Source organism: Opisthocomus hoazin, chromosome 17, assembly GCF_030867145.1.
Source record: "Opisthocomus hoazin isolate bOpiHoa1 chromosome 17, bOpiHoa1.hap1, whole genome shotgun sequence".
In the NCBI taxonomy this organism is placed as follows: Eukaryota; Metazoa; Chordata; class Aves; order Opisthocomiformes; family Opisthocomidae; genus Opisthocomus; species Opisthocomus hoazin.
Window position 1 is genome coordinate 18,063,137 of NC_134430.1, and position 14,760 is coordinate 18,077,896.

Genomic DNA, 14,760 nt, shown 5'->3' on the forward strand with positions numbered 1-14,760 from the left:
TGGAAAGCTGTTGCTAAGCCTCATCTGCCCATGGCATTGCTCGTACAGAGAATGGGGCTGCTTCCTTGTCTTGCCACCTCAAACTTCAAACGTAGCCTGGGAAAGATGGTGTACCTGCTAGGCTCCTTTCGCAGCCCTGCTCTTGAAATGCGAACGTCTGCAGATTGCTGGCAGCCAGAAGGGGCTATCCTGGAAAGCTGTTGCTCAGCCTCATCTGCCCATGGCACTGTTCGCGTAGAGGCACAGAGAATGGGGCTGCTTGCTTATCTTGACTCTTGAAACTTGAAACGCATGCTGGGAATGGTGGTGTCCCTGCCAGGCCCCTATCACAGCCCTGCTCCGAAAGTGCGAACATCTGCAGATAGCTGGCAGCCAGAAGGTGCTAGCCTATAAAGCTGTTGCTCAGCCTCATCTGCCCATGGCAGTGCTCGCATAGAGGCACAGAGAATGGGGCTGCTTGCTTATCTTGCCACTTGAAACTTCAAACGCATGCTGGGAAAGATGGTGTCCCTGCCAGGCTCCTATCACAACCCTGCTCCGAAAGTGCGAACGTCTGCAGATAGCTGGCAGCCAGAAGGGACTAGCCTGGAAAGCTGTTGCTCAGCCTCATCTGCCCATGGCAGTGCTCGCACAGAGGCACAGAGAATGGGGCTGCTTGCTTGTCTTGCCACCTCAAACTTCAACCGTAGCCCGGGAAAGATGGTGTACCTGCTAGGCTCCTTTCGCAGCCCTGCTCCGAAAGTGCGAACGTCTGCAGATAGCTGGCAGCCAGAAGGGGCTAGCCTGGAAAGCTGTTGCTCAGCCTCATCTGCCCATGGCAGTGCTCGCACCGAGGCACAGAGAATGGGGCTGCTTGCTTGTCTTGCCACCTCAAACTTCAAACGTGGCCTGGGAAAGTTGGTGTCCCAGCCAGGCTCCTTTCGCAGCCCTGCTCCGAAAGTGCGAACGTCTGCAGATAGCTGGCAGGCAGAAGGGGCTAGCCTGGAAAGCTGTTGCTCAGCCTCATCTGCCCATGGCAGTGCTCGCACAGAGGCACAGAGAATGGGGCTCCTTGCTTGTCTTGCCACCTCAAACTTCAAACGTAGCCAGGGAAAGATGGTGTACCTGCTAGGCTCCTTTCGCAGCCCTGCTCTTGAAATGCGAACGTCTGCAGATAGCTGGCAGCCAGAAGGGGCTAGCCTGGAAAGCTGTTGCTCAGCCTCATCTGCACATTACGCTGTTCGCACAGCGGCACAGAGAATGGGGCTGCTTGCTTATCTTGCCACTTGAAACTTCAAAAGCATGCTGGGAATGGTGGTGTCCCTGCCAGGCTCCTATCACAGCCCTGCTCCGAAAGTGCGAACGTCTGCAGATAGCTGGCAGGCAGAAGGGGCTAGCCTGGAAAGCTGTTGCTCAGCCTCATCTGCCCATGGCACTGTTCGCATAGATGCACAGAGAATGGGGCTGCTTGCTTATCTTGCCACTTGAAACTTCAAACGCATGCTGGGAATGGTGGTGTCCCTGCCAGGCTCCTATCACAGCCCTGCTCCGAAAGTGCGAACGTCTGCAGATAGCTGGCATCCAGAAGGGGCTAGCCTGGAAAGCTGTTGCTCAGCCTCATCTGCCCATAGCACTGTTCGCATAGAGGCACAGAGAATGGGGCTGCTTGCTTATCTTGCCACTTGAAACTTCAAACGCATGCTGGGAATGGTGGTGTCCCTGCCAGGCTCGTATCACAGCCCTGCTCCGAAAGTGCGAACGTCTGCAGATAGCTGGCATCCAGAAGGGGCTAGCCTGGAAAGCTGTTGCTCAGCCTCATCTGCCCATGGCACTGTTCGCATAGAGGCACAGAGAATGGGGCTGCTTGCTTATCTTGCCTCTTGAAACTTCAAACGCATGCTGGGAATGGTGGTGTCCCTGCCAGGCTCCTATCACAGCCCTGCTCCGAAAGTGCGAACGTCTGCAGATAGCTGGCATCCAGAAGGGGCTATCCTGGAAAGCTGTTGCTCAGCCTCATCTGCCCATGGCAGTGCTCGCACAGAGGCACAGAGAATGGGGCTGCTTGCTTGTCTTGCCACCTCAAACTTCAAACGTAGCCTGGGAAAGTTGGTGTCCCAGCCAGGCTCCTTTCGCAGCCCTGCTCTGAAAGTGCGAACGTCTGCAGATAGCTGGCAGCCAGAAGGGGCTAGCCTGGAAAGCTGTTGCTCAGCCTCATCTGCCCATGGCACTGTTCGCATAGAGGCACAGAGAATGGGGCTGCTTGCTTATCTTGCCACTTGAAACTTCAAACGCATGCTGGGAATGGTGGTGTCCCTGCCAGGCTCCTATCACAGCCCTGCTCCGAAAGTGCGAACGTCTGCAGATAGCTGGCAGCCAGAAGGGGCTAGCCTGGAAAGCTGTTGCTCAGCCTCATCTGCCCATGGCAGTGCTCGCACAGAGGCACAGAGAATGGGGCTGCTTGCTTGTCTTGCCAACTAAAACTTCAAACGTAGCCTGGGAAAGTTGGTGTCCCAGCCAGGCTCCTTTCGCAGCCCTGCTCTTGAAATGCGAGCGTCTGCAGATAGCTGGCAGCCAGAAGGGGCTAGCCTGGAAAGCTGTTGCTCAGCCTCATCTGCCCATGGCAGTGCTCGCACAGAGGCACAGAGAATGGGGCTGCTTGCTTATCTTGCCACTTGAAACTTCAAACGCATGCTGGGAATGGTGGTGTCCCTGCCAGGCTCCTATCACAGCCCTGCTCCGAAAGTGCGAACGTCTGCAGATAGCTGGCAGGCAGAAGGGGCTAGCCTGGAAAGCTGTTGCTCAGCGTCATCTGCCCATGGCAGTGCTCGCACAGAGGCACAGAGAATGGGGCTGCTTGCTTGTCTTGCCACCTCAAACTTCAAACGTAGCCTGGGAATGTTGGTGTCCCAGCCAGGCTCCTTTCGCAAACCCTGCTCCGAAAATGCGAACGTCTGCAGATAGCTGGCAGCCAGAAGGGGCTAGCCTGGAAAGCTGTTGCTCAGCGTCATCTGCCCATGGCAGTGCTCGCACAGAGGCACAGAGAATGGGGCTCCTTGCTTGTCTTGCCACTTCAAACTTCAAACGTAGCCAGGGAAAGATGGTGTACCTCCTAGGCTCCTTTCGCAGCCCTGCTCTTGAAATGCGAACGTCTGCAGATAGCTGGCAGCCAGAAGGGGCTAGCCTGGAAAGCTGTTGCTCAGCCTCATCTGCACATGGCGCTGTTCGCACAGCGGCACAGAGAATGGGGCTGCTTGCTTATCTTGCCACTTGAAACTTCAAAAGCATGCTGGGAATGGTGGTGTCCCTGCCAGGCTCCTATCACAGCCCTGCTCCGAAAGTGCGAACGTCTGCAGATAGCTGGCAGGCAGAAGGGGCTAGCCTGGAAAGCTGTTGCTCAGCCTCATCTGCCCATGGCACTGTTCGCATAGATGCACAGAGAATAGGGCTGCTTGCTTATCTTGCCACTTGAAACTTCAAACGCATGCTGGGAATGGTGGTGTCCCTGCCAGGCTCCTATCACAGCCCTGCTCCGAAAGTGCGAACGTCTGCAGATAGCTGGCATCCAGAAGGGGCTAGCCTGGAAAGCTGTTGCTCAGCCTCATCTGCCCATAGCACTGTTCGCATAGAGGCACAGAGAATGGGGCTGCTTGCTTATCTTGCCACTTGAAACTTCAAACGCATGCTGGGAATGGTGGTGTCCCTGCCAGGCTCGTATCACAGCCCTGCTCCGAAAGTGCGAACGTCTGCAGATAGCTGGCATCCAGAAGGGGCTAGCCTGGAAAGCTGTTGCTCAGCCTCATCTGCCCATGGCACTGTTCGCATAGAGGCACAGAGAATGGGGCTGCTTGCTTATCTTGCCTCTTGAAACTTCAAACGCATGCTGGGAATGGTGGTGTCCCTGCCAGGCTCCTATCACAGCCCTGCTCCGAAAGTGCGAACGTCTGCAGATAGCTGGCAGCCAGAAGGGGCTATCCTGGAAAGCTGTTGCTCAGCCTCATCTGCCCATGGCAGTGCTCGCACAGAGGCACAGAGAATGGGGCTGCTTGCTTGTCTTGCCACCTCAAACTTCAAACGTAGCCTGGGAAAGTTGGTGTCCCAGCCAGGCTCCTTTCGCAAACCCTGCTCTGAAAGTGCGAACGTCTGCAGATAGCTGGCAGCCAGAAGGGGCTAGCCTGGAAAGCTGTTGCTCAGCCTCATCTGCCCATGGCACTGTTCGCATAGAGGCACAGAGAATGGGGCTGCTTGCTTATCTTGCCACTTGAAACTTCAAACGCATGCTGGGAATGGTGGTGTCCCTGCCAGGCTCCTATCACAGCCCTGCTCCGAAAGTGCGAACGTCTGCAGATAGCTGGCAGCCAGAAGGGGTTAGCCTGGAAAGCTGTTGCTCTGCCTCATCTGCCCATGGCAGTGCTCGCACAGAGGCACAGAGAATGGGGCTCCTTGCTTGTCTTGCCAACTAAAACTTCAAACGTAGCCTGGGAAATTTGGTGTCCCAGCCAGGCTTCTTTCGCAGCCCTGCTCTTGAAATGCGAGCGTCTGCAGATAGCTGGCAGCCAGAAGGGGCTAGCCTGGAAAGCTGTTGCTCAGCCTCATCTGCCCATGGCACTGTTCACGTAGAGGCACAGAGAATGGGGCTGCTTGCTTATCTTGCCACTTGAAACTTCAAACGCATGCTGGGAATGGTGGTGTCCCTGCCAGGCTCCTATCACAGCCCTGCTCCGAAAGTGCGAACATCTGCAGATAGCTGGCAGCCAGAAGGTGCTAGCCTATAAAGCTGTTGCTCAGCCTCATCTGCCCATGGCACTGTTCGCATAGAGGCACAGAGAATGGGGCTGCTTGCTTATCTTGCCACTTGAAACTTCAAACGCATGCTGGGAATGGTGGTGTCCCTGCCAGGCTCCTATCACAGCCCTGCTCCGAAAGTGCGAACGTCTGCAGATAGCTGGCAGCCAGAAGGGGCTAGCCTGGAAAGCTGTTGCTCAGCGTCATCTGCCCATGGCAGTGCTCGCACAGAGGCACAGAGAATGGGGCTGCTTGCTTGTCTTGCCACCTCAAACTTCAAACGTAGCCTGGGAATGTTGGTGTCCCAGCCAGGCTCCTTTCGCAAACCCTGCTCCGAAAATGCGAACGTCTGCAGATAGCTGGCAGCCAGAAGGGGCTAGCCTGGAAAGCTGTTGCTCAGCCTCATCTGCACATGGCGCTGTTCGCACAGCGGCACAGAGAATGGGGCTGCTTGCTTATCTTGCCACTTGAAACTTCAAAAGCATGCTGGGAATGGTGGTGTCCCTGCCAGGCTCCTATCACAGCCCTGCTCCGAAAGTGCGAACGTCTGCAGATAGCTGGCAGGCAGAAGGGGCTAGCCTGGAAAGCTGTTGCTCAGCCTCATCTGCCCATGGCACTGTTCGCATAGATGCACAGAGAATGGGGCTGCTTGCTTATCTTGCCACTTGAAACTTCAAACGCATGCTGGGAATGGTGGTGTCCCTGCCAGGCTCCTATCACAGCCCTGCTCCGAAAGTGCGAACGTCTGCAGATAGCTGGCATCCAGAAGGGGCTAGCCTGGAAAGCTGTTGCTCAGCCTCATCTGCCCATAGCACTGTTCGCATAGAGGCACAGAGAATGGGGCTGCTTGCTTATCTTGCCACTTGAAACTTCAAACGCATGCTGGGAATGGTGGTGTCCCTGCCAGGCTCGTATCACAGCCCTGCTCCGAAAGTGCGAACGTCTGCAGATAGCTGGCATCCAGAAGGGGCTAGCCTGGAAAGCTGTTGCTCAGCCTCATCTGCCCATGGCACTGTTCGCATAGAGGCACAGAGAATGGGGCTGCTTGCTTATCTTGCCTCTTGAAACTTCAAACGCATGCTGGGAATGGTGGTGTCCCTGCCAGGCTCCTATCACAGCCCTGCTCCGAAAGTGCGAACGTCTGCAGATAGCTGGCAGCCAGAAGGGGCTATCCTGGAAAGCTGTTGCTCAGCCTCATCTGCCCATGGCAGTGCTCGCACAGAGGCACAGAGAATGGGGCTGCTTGCTTGTCTTGCCACCTCAAACTTCAAACGTAGCCTGGGAAAGTTGGTGTCCCAGCCAGGCTCCTTTCGCAGCCCTGCTCTGAAAGTGCGAACGTCTGCAGATAGCTGGCAGCCAGAAGGGGCTATCCTGGAAAGCTGTTGCTCAGCCTCATCTGCCCATGGCACTGTTCGCATAGAGGCACAGAGAATGGGGCTGCTTGCTTATCTTGCCACTTGAAACTTCAAACGCATGCTGGGAATGGTGGTGTCCCAGCCAGGCTCCTTTCGCAAACCCTGCTCCGAAAGTGCGAACGTCTGCAGATAGCTGGCAGCCAGAAGGGGCTAGCCTGGAAAGCTGTTGCTCAGCCTCATCTGCCCATGGCACTGTTCACATAGAGGCACAGAGAATGGGGCTCCTTGCTTGTCTTGCCAACTAAAACTTCAAACGTAGCCTGGGAAAGTTGGTGTCCCAGCCAGGCTCCTTTCGCAGCCCTGCTCTTGAAATGCGAACGTCTGCAGATAGCTGGCAGCCAGAAGGGGCTAGCCTGGAAAGCTGTTGCTCAGCCTCATCTGCCCATGGCACTGTTCGCATAGAGGCACAGAGAATGGGACTGCTTGCTTATCTTGCCACTTGAAACTTCAAACGCATGCTGGGAATGGTGGTGTCCCTGCCAGGCCCCTATCACAGCCCTGCTCCGAAAGTGCGAACATCTGCAGATAGCTGGCAGCCAGAAGGTGCTAGCCTATAAAGCTGTTGCTCAGCCTCATCTGCCCATGGCACTGTTCGCATAGAGGCACAGAGAATGGGGCTGCTTGCTTATCTTGCCACTTGAAACTTCAAACGCATGCTGGGAATGGTGGTGTCCCTGCCAGGCTCCTATCACAGCCCTGCTCCGAAAGTGCGAACGTCTGCAGATAGCTGGCAGCCAGAAGGGGCTAGCCTGGAAAGCTGTTGCTCAGCGTCATCTGCCCATGGCAGTGCTCGCACAGAGGCACAGAGAATGGGGCTGCTTGCTTGTCTTGCCACCTCAAACTTCAAACGTAGCCTGGGAATGTTGGTGTCCCAGCCAGGCTCCTTTCGCAAACCCTGCTCCGAAAATGCGAACGTCTGCAGATAGCTGGCAGCCAGAAGGGGCTAGCCTGGAAAGCTGTTGCTCAGCCTCATCTGCCCATGGCAGTGCTCGCACAGAGGCACAGAGAATGGGGCTGCTTGCTTGTCTTGCCACCTCAAACTTCAAACGTAGCCTGGGAATGTTGGTGTCCCTGCCAGGCTGCTTTCGCAAACCCTGCTCCGAAAGTGCGAACGTCTGCAGATAGCTGGCAGCCAGAAGGGGCTAGCCTGGAAAGCTGTTGCTCAGCCTCATCTGCCCATGGCAGTGCTCGCACAGAGGCACAGAGAATGGGGCTCCTTGCTTGTCTTGCCAACTAAAACTTCAAACGTAGCCTGGGAAAGTTGGTGTCCCAGCCAGGCTCCTTTCGCAGCCCTGCTCTTGAAATGCGAACGTCTGCAGATAGCTGGCAGCCAGAAGGGGCTAGCCTGGAAAGCTGTTGCTCAGCCTCATCTGCCCATGGCACTGTTCGCATAGAGGCACAGAGAATGGGACTGCTTGCTTATCTTGCCACTTGAAACTTCAAACGCATGCTGGGAATGGTGGTGTCCCTGCCAGGCCCCTATCACAGCCCTGCTCCGAAAGTGCGAACATCTGCAGATAGCTGGCAGCCAGAAGGTGCTAGCCTATAAAGCTGTTGCTCAGCCTCATCTGCCCATGGCACTGTTCGCATAGAGGCACAGAGAATGGGGCTGCTTGCTTATCTTGCCACTTGAAACTTCAAACGGATGCTGGGAATGGTGGTGTCCCTGCCAGGCTCCTATCACAGCCCTGCTCCGAAACTGCGAACATCTGCAGATAGCTGGCAGCCAGAAGGTGCTAGCCTATAAAGCTGTTGCTCAGCCTCATCTGCCCATGGCACTGTTCGCATAGAGGCACAGAGAATGGGGCTGCTTGCTTATCTTGACTCTTGAAACTTCAAACGCATGCTGGGAATGGTGGTGTCCCTGCCAGGCTCCTATCACAGCCCTGCTCCGAAAGTGCGAACGTCTGCAGATAGCTGGCAGCCAGAAGGGGCTAGCCTGGAAAGCTGTTGCTCAGCGTCATCTGCCCATGGCACTGTTCGCATAGAGGCACAGAGAATGGGGCTGCTTGCTTATCTTGCCTCTTGAAACTTCAAACGCATGCTGGGAATTCTGGTGTCCCTGCCAGGCTCCTATCACAGCCCTGCTCCGAAAGTGCGAACGTCTGCAGATAGCTGGCAGGCAGAAGGGGCTAGCCTGGAAAGCTGTTGCTCAGCCTCATCTGCCCATGGCACTGCTCGCACAGAGGCACAGAGAATGGGGCTGCTTGCTTGTCTTGCCACCTCAAACTTCAAACGTAGCCTGGGAATGTTGGTGTCCCTGCCAGGCTCCTTTCGCAGCCCTGCTCCGAAAGTGCGAACGTCTGCAGATAGCTGGCAGCCAGAAGGGGCTAGCCTGGAAAGCTGTTGCTCAGCCTCATCTGCCCATGGCAGTGCTCGCACAGAGGCACAGAGAATGGGGCTGCTTGCTTGTCTTGCCACCTCAAACTTCAAACGTAGCCTGGGAATGATGGTGTACCTGCTAGGCTCCTTTCGCAGCCCTGCTCTTGAAATGCGAACGTCTGCAGATAGCTGGCAGCCAGAAGGTGCTAGCCTGGAAAGCTGTTGCTCAGCCTCATCTGCCCATGGCACTGTTCGCATAGAGGCACAGAGAATGGGGCTGCTTGCTTGTCTTGCCACCTCAAACTTCAAACGTAGCCTGGGAAAGATGGTGTACCTGCTAGGCTCCTTTCGCAGCCCTGCTCTTGAAATGCGAACGTCTGCAGATAGCTGGCAGCCAGAAGGGGCTAGCCTGGAAAGCTGTTGCTCAGCCTCATCTGCCCATGGCAGTGCTCGCATAGAGGCACAGAGAATGGGGCTGCTTGCTTATCTTGCCACTTGAAACTTCAAACGCATGCTGGGAATGGTGGTGTCCCTGCCAGGCTCCTATCACAGCCCTGCTCCGAAAGTGCGAACATCTGCAGATAGCTGGCAAGGCAGAAGGGGCTAGCCTGGAAAGCTGTTGCTAAGCCTCATCTGCCCATGGCATTGCTCGCACAGAGAATGGGGCTGCTTGCTTGTCTTGCCACCTCAAACTTCAAACGTAGCCTGGGAAAGTTGGTGTACCTGCTAGGCTCCTTTCGCAGCCCTGCTCTTGAAATGCGAACGTCTGCAGATAGCTGGCAGCCAGAAGGGGCTATCCTGGAAAGCTGTTGCTCAGCGTCATCTGCCCATGGCAGTGCTCGCACAGAGGCACAGAGAATGGGGCTGCTTGCTTGTCTTGCCACCTCAAACTTCAAACGTAGCCTGGGAATGTTGGTGTCCCAGCCAGGCTCCTTTCGCAACCCTGCTCCGAAAGTGCGAACGTCTGCAGATAGCTGGCAGCCAGAAGGGGCTAGCCTGGAAAGCTGTTGCTCAGCCTCATCTGCCCATGGCACTGTTCGCATAGAGGCACAGAGAATGGGGCTGCTTGCTTGTCTTGCCACCTCAAACTTCAAACGTAGCCTGGGAAAGATGGTGTACCTGCTAGGCTACCTTCGCAGCCCTGCTCTTGAAATGCGAACGTCTGCAGATAGCTGGCAGCCAGAAGGGGCTAGCCTGGAAAGCTGTTGCTCAGCCTCATCTGCCCATGGCACTGCTCGCATAGAGGCACAGAGAATGGGGCTGCTTGCTTATCTTGCCACTTGAAACTTCAAACGCATGCTGGGAATGGTGGTGTCCCTGCCAGGCTCCTATCACAGCCCTGCTCCGAAAGTGCGAATGTCTGCAGATAGCTGGCAGGCAGAAGGGGCTAGCCTGGAAAGCTGTTGCTCAGCCTCATCTGCCCATGGCAGTGCTCGCACAGAGGCACAGAGAATGGGGCTGCTTGCTTGTCTTGCCACCTCAAACTTCAAACGTAGCCTGGGAAAGTTGGTGTCCCAGCCAGGCTCTTTTCGCAGCCCTGCTCCGAAAGTGCGAACGTCTGCAGATAGCTGGCAGCCAGAAAGGGCTAGCCTGGAAAGCTGTTGCTCAGCCTCATCTTCCCATGGCAGTGCTTGCACAGAGGCACAGAGAATGGGGCTGCTTGCTTGTCTTGCCACCTCAAACTTCAAACGTAGCCTAGGAAAGATGGTGTACCTGCTAGGCTACCTTCGCAGCCCTGCTCTTGAAATGCGAACGTCTGCAGATAGCTGGCAGCCAGAAGGGGCTATCCTGGAAAGCTGTTGCTCAGCCTCATCTGCCCATGGCACTGTTCGCACAGAGGCACAGAGAATGGGGCTGCTTGCTTATCTTGCCACCTCAAACTTCAAACGCATGCTGGGAATGGTGGTGTCCCTGCCAGGCTCCTATCACAGCCCTGCTCCGAAAGTGCGAACGTCTGCAAATAGCTGGCAAAGCAGAAGGGGCTAGCCTGGAAAGCTGTTGCTAAGCCTCATCTGCCCATGGCATTGCTCGTACAGAGAATGGGGCTGCTTGCTTGTCTTGCCACCTCAAACTTCAAACGTAGCCTGGGAAAAATGGTGTACCTGCTAGGCTCCTTTCGCAGCCCTGCTCTTGAAATGCGAACGTCTGCAGATTGCTGGCAGCCAGAAGGGGCTATCCTGGAAAGCTGTTGCTCAGCCTCATCTGCCCATGGCACTGTTCGCGTAGAGGCACAGAGAATGGGGCTGCTTGCTTATCTTGCCACTTGAAACTTCAAACGCATGCTGGGAATGGTGGTGTCCCTGCCAGGCCCCTATCACAGCCCTGCTCCGAAAGTGCGAACATCTGCAGATAGCTGGCAGCCAGAAGGTGCTAGCCTATAAAGCTGTTGCTCAGCCTCATCTGCCCATGGCAGTGCTCGCATAGAGGCACAGAGAATGGGGCTGCTTGCTTATCTTGCCTCTTGAAACTTCAAACGCATGCTGGGAAAGATGGTGTCCCTGCCAGGCTCCTATCACAGCCCTGCTCCGAAAGTGCGAACGTCTGCAGATAGCTGGCAGCCAGAAGGGGCTATCCTGGAAAGCTGTTGCTCAGCCTCATCTGCCCATGGCAGTGCTCGCACAGCGGCACAGAGAATGGGGCTGCTTGCTTGTCTTGCCACCTCAAACTTCAAACGTAGCCCGGGAAAGATGGTGTACCTGCTAGGCTCCTTTCGCTGCCCTGCTCCGAAAGTGCGAACGTCTGCAGATAGCTGGCAGCCAGAAGGGGCTATCCTGGAAAGCTGTTGCTCAGCCTCATCTGCCCATGGCAGTGCTCGCACAGAGGCACAGAGAATGGGGCTGCTTGCTTGTCTTGCCACCTCAAACTTCAAACGTAGCCTGGGAAAGATGGTGTACCTGCTAGGCTCCTTTCGCAGCCCTGCTCTTGAAATGCGAACGTCTGCAGATAGCTGGCAGCCAGAAGGGGCTAGCCTGGAAAGCTGTTGCTCAGCCTCATCTGCACATGGCGCTGTTCGCACAGCGGCACAGAGAATGGGGCTGCTTGCTTATCTTGCCACTTGAAACTTCAAACGCATGCTGGGAATGGTGGTGTCCCTGCCAGGCTCCTATCACAGCCCTGCTCCGAAAGTGCGAACGTCTGCAGATAGCTGGCAGCCAGAAGGGGCTAGCCTGGAAAGCTGTTGCTCAGCCTCATCTGCCCATGGCAGTGCTCGCACAGAGGCACAGAGAATGGGGCTGCTTGCTTGTCTTGCCACCTCAAACTTCAAACGTAGCCTGGGAATGTTGGTGTCCCAGCCAGGCTCCTTTCGCAACCCTGCTCCGAAAGTGCGAACGTCTGCAGATAGCTGGCAGCCAGAAGGGGCTAGCCTGGAAAGCTGTTGCTCAGCCTCATCTGCCCATGGCACTGTTCGCATAGAGGCACAGAGAATGGGGCTGCTTGCTTGTCTTGCCACCTCAAACTTCAAACGTAGCCTGGGAAAGATGGTGTACCTGCTAGGCTACCTTCGCAGCCCTGCTCTTGAAATGCGAACGTCTGCAGATAGCTGGCAGCCAGAAGGGGCTAGCCTGGAAAGCTGTTGCTCAGCCTCATCTGCCCATGGCACTGCTCGCATAGAGGCACAGAGAATGGGGCTGCTTGCTTATCTTGCCACTTGAAACTTCAAACGCATGCTGGGAATGGTGGTGTCCCTGCCAGGCTCCTATCACAGCCCTGCTCCGAAAGTGCGAATGTCTGCAGATAGCTGGCAGGCAGAAGGGGCTAGCCTGGAAAGCTGTTGCTCAGCCTCATCTGCCCATGGCAGTGCTCGCACAGAGGCACAGAGAATGGGGCTGCTTGCTTGTCTTGCCACCTCAAACTTCAAACGTAGCCTGGGAAAGTTGGTGTCCCAGCCAGGCTCTTTTCGCAGCCCTGCTCCGAAAGTGCGAACGTCTGCAGATAGCTGGCAGCCAGAAAGGGCTAGCCTGGAAAGCTGTTGCTCAGCCTCATCTTCCCATGGCAGTGCTTGCACAGAGGCACAGAGAATGGGGCTGCTTGCTTGTCTTGCCACCTCAAACTTCAAACGTAGCCTAGGAAAGATGGTGTACCTGCTAGGCTACCTTCGCAGCCCTGCTCTTGAAATGCGAACGTCTGCAGATAGCTGGCAGCCAGAAGGGGCTATCCTGGAAAGCTGTTGCTCAGCCTCATCTGCCCATGGCACTGTTCGCACAGAGGCACAGAGAATGGGGCTGCTTGCTTATCTTGCCACCTCAAACTTCAAACGCATGCTGGGAATGGTGGTGTCCCTGCCAGGCTCCTATCACAGCCCTGCTCCGAAAGTGCGAACGTCTGCAAATAGCTGGCAAAGCAGAAGGGGCTAGCCTGGAAAGCTGTTGCTAAGCCTCATCTGCCCATGGCAGTGCTCGTACAGAGAATGGGGCTGCTTGCTTGTCTTGCCACCTCAAACTTCAAACGTAGCCTGGGAAAAATGGTGTACCTGCTAGGCTCCTTTCGCAGCCCTGCTCTTGAAATGCGAACGTCTGCAGATTGCTGGCAGCCAGAAGGGGCTATCCTGGAAAGCTGTTGCTCAGCCTCATCTGCCCATGGCACTGTTCGCGTAGAGGCACAGAGAATGGGGCTGCTTGCTTATCTTGCCACTTGAAACTTCAAACGCATGCTGGGAATGGTGGTGTCCCTGCCAGGCCCCTATCACAGCCCTGCTCCGAAAGTGCGAACATCTGCAGATAGCTGGCAGCCAGAAGGTGCTAGCCTATAAAGCTGTTGCTCAGCCTCATCTGCCCATGGCAGTGCTCGCATAGAGTCACAGAGAATGGGGCTGCTTGCTTATCTTGCCTCTTGAAACTTCAAACGCATGCTGGGAAAGATGGTGTCCCTGCCAGGCTCCTATCACAGCCCTGCTCCGAAAGTGCGAACGTCTGCAGATAGCTGGCAGCCAGAAGGGGCTAGCCTGGAAAGCTGTTGCTCAGCCTCATCTGCCCATGGCAGTGCTCGCACAGAGGCACAGAGAATGGGGCTGCTTGCTTGTCTTGCCACCTCAAACTTCAAACGTAGCCCGGTAAAGATGGTGTACCTGCTAGGCTCCTTTCGCTGCCCTGCTCCGAAAGTGCGAACGTCTGCAGATAGCTGGCAGCCAGAAGGGGCTAGCCTGGAAAGCTGTTGCTCAGCCTCATCTGCCCATGGCAGTGCTCGCACAGAGGCACAGAGAATGGGGCTGCTTGCTTGTCTTGCCACCTCAAACTTCAAACGTAGCCCGGGAAAGATGGTGTACCTGCTAGGCTCCTTTCGCAGCCCTGCTCTTGAAATGCGAACGTCTGCAGATAGCTGGCAGCCAGAAGGGGCTAGCCTGGAAAGCTGTTGCTCAGCCTCATCTGCACATGGCGCTGTTCGCACAGCGGCACAGAGAATGGGGCTGCTTGCTTATCTTGCCACTTGAAACTTCAAAAGCATGCTGGGAATGGTGGTGTCCCTGCCAGGCTCCTATCACAGCCCTGCTCCGAAAGTGCGAACGTCTGCAGATAGCTGGCAGCCAGAAGGGGCTAGCCTGGAAAGCTGTTGCTCAGCCTCATCTGCCCATGGCAGTGCTCGCACAGAGGCACAGAGAATGGGGCTGCTTGCTAATATTGCCACCTCAAACTTCAAACGTAGCCTGGGAAAGTTGGTGTCCCTGCCAGGCTCCTTTCGCAGCCCTGCTCCGAAAGTGCGAACGTCTGCAGATAGCTGGCAGGCAGAAGGGGCTATCCTGGAAAGCTGTTGCTCAGCCTCATCTGCCCATGGCACTGTTCGCATAGATGCACAGAGAATGGGGCTCCTTGCTTATCTTGCCACTTGAAACTTCAAACGCATGCTGGGAATGGTGGTGTGTCTGCCAGGCTCCTATCACAGCCCTGCTCCGAAAGTGCGAACGTCTGCAGATAGCTGGCATCCAGAAGGGGCTAGCCTGGAAAGCTGTTGCTCAGCCTCATCTGCCCATGGCACTGTTCGCATAGATGCACAGAGAATAGGGCTGCTTGCTTATCTTGCCACTTGAAACTTCAAACGCATGCTGGGAATGGTGGTGTCCCTGCCAGGCTCCTATCACAGCCCTGCTCCGAAAGTGCGAACGTCTGCAGATAGCTGGCAGCCAGAAGGGGCTAGCCTGGAAAGCTGTTGCTCAGCCTCATCTGCCCATGGCACTGTTCGCATAGAGGCACAGAGAATGGGGCTGCTTGCTTATCTTGCCACTTGAAACTTCAAACGCATGCTGGGAATGGTGGTGTCCCTGCCAGGC